The sequence below is a fragment of the Rhinopithecus roxellana genome, chromosome 7 (genome assembly GCF_007565055.1).
Source record: "Rhinopithecus roxellana isolate Shanxi Qingling chromosome 7, ASM756505v1, whole genome shotgun sequence".
NCBI lineage: Eukaryota > Metazoa > Chordata > Mammalia > Primates > Cercopithecidae > Rhinopithecus > Rhinopithecus roxellana.
The window spans coordinates 129468701-129473934 of record NC_044555.1 but is presented as its reverse complement, the minus strand read 5'-3'; positions in this window follow the sequence as shown (position 1 = coordinate 129473934).

The following is a 5234-nucleotide window of genomic DNA, read 5'->3' as shown; positions in this document are numbered from 1 at the left end:
AGCTATGATCCTGCCACTGTACTCCAGCCTAGTCAACAGAGTGAGACTCTATCTCAAAAACAACAAAAAAAATTATGACATGTACCCCGAAAATATGTACCTCTATTATGTATCAATTTAAAAAATTCCTGGTCCGGTGCAGTGGCTCATGCTTGTAATCCTAGTACTTTGGGAGGCTGAGGCCAGAAGATCGCTTGAGGCCAGGAGTTCAGACCAGCCTGGGCAACATAGAGAGACCCTGTCACTACAAAACAATTGTTTTTTTTTTAAATTAGTGAAGCATGGTGGTGCACGCCTATAGTCCCAGTTACTTGGTAGGCTGAGTCAGGAAAATTGCTTGAGTCCAGGATGTCGAGGCTGCAGTGAGCTATGACTACACCACTGTACTCCAGCCTGGGTGACAGAGTGAGACTCTGTCAATTAGTCAATCCTTAAAAAAAAAAAAAAAAAAAAAATTACTGTCTTTTTTTTTTTTTTTCCTTTGGAGGCAGGGCCTTGCTGTGTTGCCCATGCTGGTCTCAAACTCCTTGGCTCAAGCCATCCTCCCACCTCAGCCTTCTAAGTAGCTTGGACTACAGGGGCACACTACCCACCCCCAACAGAATTCACTTTCCACGTAGAAAGCTGAGAGGTTTTACCTCCCATAACTTAAATGTGTACTCTTTAAAAGGTCTGCATTCTGCCGAGAAGTCTAGGGAAAAAGAAAAATCTAAAACCTTAAAAAGTAAAAAAAAAAAAAAATTCTGCTAGTTTTCATGTTTACATGCTGCATTTGAGTGCTTCTGCTATAGACAACTATAGAAGAATCAGCAAACAAAACAATAGTAAGGGCTCCTAACTTCTAGAGGAGCTAAAATCCTTAAGGTTATGTTACCTTATCTTGTGGTTTTCAGAAAGCATCGTCACTTTGGTTATTAATATAGATAAGGCTATGGCTACTTGGAGTTCTCAGGTACTGTATTCTGATCAGACATCTCTTTAGAATGTTGCTCTTTTTCAGGATCAGGCCCCAAATTCAGAATAAAACTGACAAGGTATCTGTAGTATGAGAAACATATTTGGTCTTTGTCCCTAGTTCCTGACAGAGTACCCCAAACCTTTAGGATTTCCTACTGATAGGAATGACTTTTCTTATTCATGAGCCCCGCCCCCCCACCCCGTTTTTTAGACAGTCTCACTCTGTCACCCAGTCTCACTCTGTTGCAGTGGTGCGATCTTGGCTCACTGCAACTTCCGCTTCCTGGGCTCATGGAATTCTCCTGCCTCAGCCTCCCAAGTATAGGACTACAGGTGTGCGCCAGTATGCTGGGCTAATTTTTGTATTTCTAGTGGAGACAAGGTTTCATCATGTTGTCCAGGCTGGTCTCGAACTCCTGACCTCAGGTGATCTGCCAGCCTCAGCCTCCCAAAGTGCTGAGGTTATAGGCTTGAGCCACTGCGCCTGGCCTCATGAGCCCTTTTTGATCATACCTGAGTTTAGGCTAAAAGATGACTTTGCATAGAGCTCCTAGATAATCTCAAGATAAGGCTGGTCACCTGAAAGACCAAGTGATTAGAGGGTTGGAATTTTCAGCCCCACCCCTGACAGGTGCAGAGGGGTGGGCTAGAGATCAAGCTCTACAAAAACTGAAATATTTGATAAGCATCTGGGTTGCTGAACATGTGGAGGTACCGGAGGGTAGCACCAGTTGAGGGCATGGAGCTTCCATGCCCTTCCCTGACACCTTGCCCTGTGCATCTCTTCCATGTGGCTGTTCATTTGTACCCTTTGAAATATCCTGGTAAATGTTAAGTAATGCTTCCCTGAGTTCTGTAAGCTGTCCTAGCAAATTAATTGAATGGGAACTCCCCAGTTTACAGCTGGTTGGTCAGAAGTAAAGGTCACAACCTGGGACTTGCAACTGGCGTCTGAAGTGGGATGGGGGCAGTCTTGTGGGACTGAGCCCTTACCTTGTGGCATCTGATGCTATCTCCAGGTAGTGTCAGAATGGAACTGAACTGAATTATAGGGCATCTAGCTGGTGTTTGCTGGAGAATAGCTTGGTGTGTGAGGAAAACCCCAACACATCTTGTCACAGATGTGTTCTGTGCTGAGTAAGAGTAGAGAGTAGGAGAACAGGTTTTTTTTTTTTTTTTTTTTTTTTTTTTTCCTATTACAGTATCTTACACCCAAACTATCTTTTGCATTCTCCTAGATGGCTGCTTGCTTCCTCATCCTGTGACCCACAATGGCATCACAAGCAAAAATGGGGGTAGGACGTGTATTAGAAATAATAATTACAGGCCAGGCTGGTGGCTCACGCCTGTAATCCCAGCACTTTGGGAGGCCGAGGTGGGCAGATCACTTGAGGGCAGGAGATCGAGACCAGCCTGGCCAACATGGTGAAATCCCATCTCTACTAAAAATACAAAAATTAGCTGGGTGTGGTGGTGCTGCCTGTAATCCCAGCTACTTGGCGGACTAAGGCAGAATAATTGTTTGAACCGAGGTGGAGGTTGCAGTGAACTGAGATTGTGTCACTGCACTCCAGCCTGAGTGATAGAGCGAGACTCCATCTCAAAATAAATAAATAGGTATGATAGGTATGTGTGTGTGTGTATATCTATATCTATATCTAATATATATATATGTGTGTGTGTGTGTGTGTGTGTATATATATAGAGAGAGAGAGGGTCTCGCTCTGTCACCCTGGCTGGGATGCAGTGGGGTGATCATGGCTCACTGCAGCCTCCACCTCCTGGGCTCAAGTGATCCTCCCACCTCAGCCTCCTGAGTAGCTAGGACTACAGGCATGCCCCACCACACCCAGGTACTTTTAAAAAGATTCTTTTTTTTTTTTTTTGTAGAGATGGGGTCTTGCTTTGTTGCCCAGGCTGGTCTCGAGATCCTGGACTCAAGCAATCCTCCTGCCTCAGCCTCCCAAAGTGTTAGGATTACAGGTGTGAGCCACTTCACCCGGCCACTTCATTTTCTTTATGAACTCTATAGTAAACTTTTATATTTCAGGCTCACAATATAGGGAAAGCTGTCAAATAAAAAAAAGTTCAACTTTCTTTAGGTTAATTTTGTGTAGGTAAAATATTATAATGAAATTATATCTTTTCTTTTTTTTTTGAGACGGAGTCTCACTTTGTCGCCCAGGCTGGAGTGCAGTGGCACGATCTCGGCTCACTGCCAGCTCCGCTTCCCGGGTTCACGCCATTCTCCTGCCTCAGCCTCCGAGTAGCTGGGACTACAGGCGTGCACCACCACGCCCGGCTAATTTTTTGTATTTTTAGTAGAGATGGGGTTTCACCGTGTTAGCCAGGATGGTCTCGATCTTCTGACCTCGTGATCCGCCCGCCTCGGCCTCCCAAAGTGCTGGGATTACAGGCATGAGCCACCGCGCCCAGCGAAATTTTATCTTTTCAAGCAGGGTAGGACAAACTCACGTTCACATGTAAGGGCTAACAAAGTAACTTAACAAATCAACTTGTAAAGATTTGACTGCTAAGTTTAAAATACTTCCATTGTTTGCTACTGATTATAGTGCACTCTGTACAGGACAGATTCTAACACCCTGAAGATTTCACTAGGCCTTCTCTGTTCCCTTGTTCTTGCCCCCATTGTTATCATAGACTAAATAGTTACAGGTAGACCCATTCATTGCCTCCATTTGGATACTTTTGGTTACTATAAGCAAGGAGCCAGAACAATCTGGCCTTTCAGTAGGCGGTCTCTGCTTTCTCTTCACAATGGCCTCAATGTCCTTGCTAGAAAATTAGAGCTGTGCTGCCCGATATAGCAGCCACTAGCCACACACATGCTTATTTAAATCTAAGTTTAAATTAATTAAAATTAAAATGTTAAATTTGGTTCCTCAGTCCTACTGGCCACATTTTAAATATTCAATAGACACTTGTAGCTAGTGGCTACTGCATTGGACAGCACAGACACAGAGCATTTTCATCATTGTGGAAAATCCTGCGCAGCAGCCCTGGGCCAGAGAGTCGGTCTTCTGGAAAGAATGAAAAAGAATAGTCTCAGAGCCTCAGGAGGAAGGACTATACTAGAAACAGGCTTCTCAGTGTAAGCTGATACTGCTACCAGGTGCATAAAACTGACAGACCGTTCCAGGGCACCTAAGACTCAGGATTTCCAGAACTATTTTAGCCTAGAGGCAGATGGCTTCATGAAGGTAGACTGCTACTAAAATTGGAAGACGAAGTAGGGCTGAGTAAATCAGTAACCGAAATCTAGTTGTGGTTGCCTGGGAATTGGTTTTTATGTTCTATTTTCTGACAGACATAGACAAAGCCCCTTTCTTGCTCCGCTTCTTTGTTGTTGTTGTTGTTGTTTTGAGAGGGTCTCATTCTGTCATCCAGGCTGGAGGGCAGCTGTACAATCACGGTTCACTGCAGTCTCTACCTCCCGGGCTCAAGCAATCCTCCCACCTCAGTCCCCTGAGTAGCTGGGACTACAGGTGTGCACCACTTACGCCCAGCTAATTTTTCTAATTTTTGTAGAGACGGGGTTTCACCACGTTACCCAAGCTGTTCTTTCTCAATTTCTAGCGCTCAGTTTCATAGTCTGTATCAATGCCACTGGGACGAACACATTCTCTCAAAAATTCATTACCAGTAGACCTCCAACCTAAATTTAAACTTCTAAACTAAAAGCACAATTCCTTCCTTGGTTGGCATGATATTTCTGTTATCTGATTTTTGGAAGGGGTGCACTTAAAACTTATGAGGGAGGACGTGAAGTGGGATAGGGAACGGGAGAGAACTGAGCAAGGACATGGTCTTAGATACAGTTTAGCCTTGGCGTCCACAGCGGGAAACATTTGCAGTAGTCCTGCTTGAAGCAGGGGCCAGGGATTTTGTGTCCTAGAATCATTCATTGGCTGTAAGGGCAGATAATCAGAGGTCGCAGGGGTAAGCTGCACTTGAAATAGATGTGGGATGGGGTGCTAGCTGGTGAAGAGAGCCGGGCAGGGCACCAATAGCATCTACTACACCCAGGTCCACAGGCTACATCAAATGGATACCACTGAACATAAGTCACCATGGATTATATTTAGAAATACCTTCATAATATAAGAAACCAGTTTAAAGGAGTAATATCTGCATGAATATAATGCTAATAAAGACTATGTGTACTGCATAATTAAGACTATGCCTATTTTCCACCATTTTAAAGAAATTTATTTATTTATTTATTTAGAGATGGAGTTTCACTCTTGTTGCCCAGG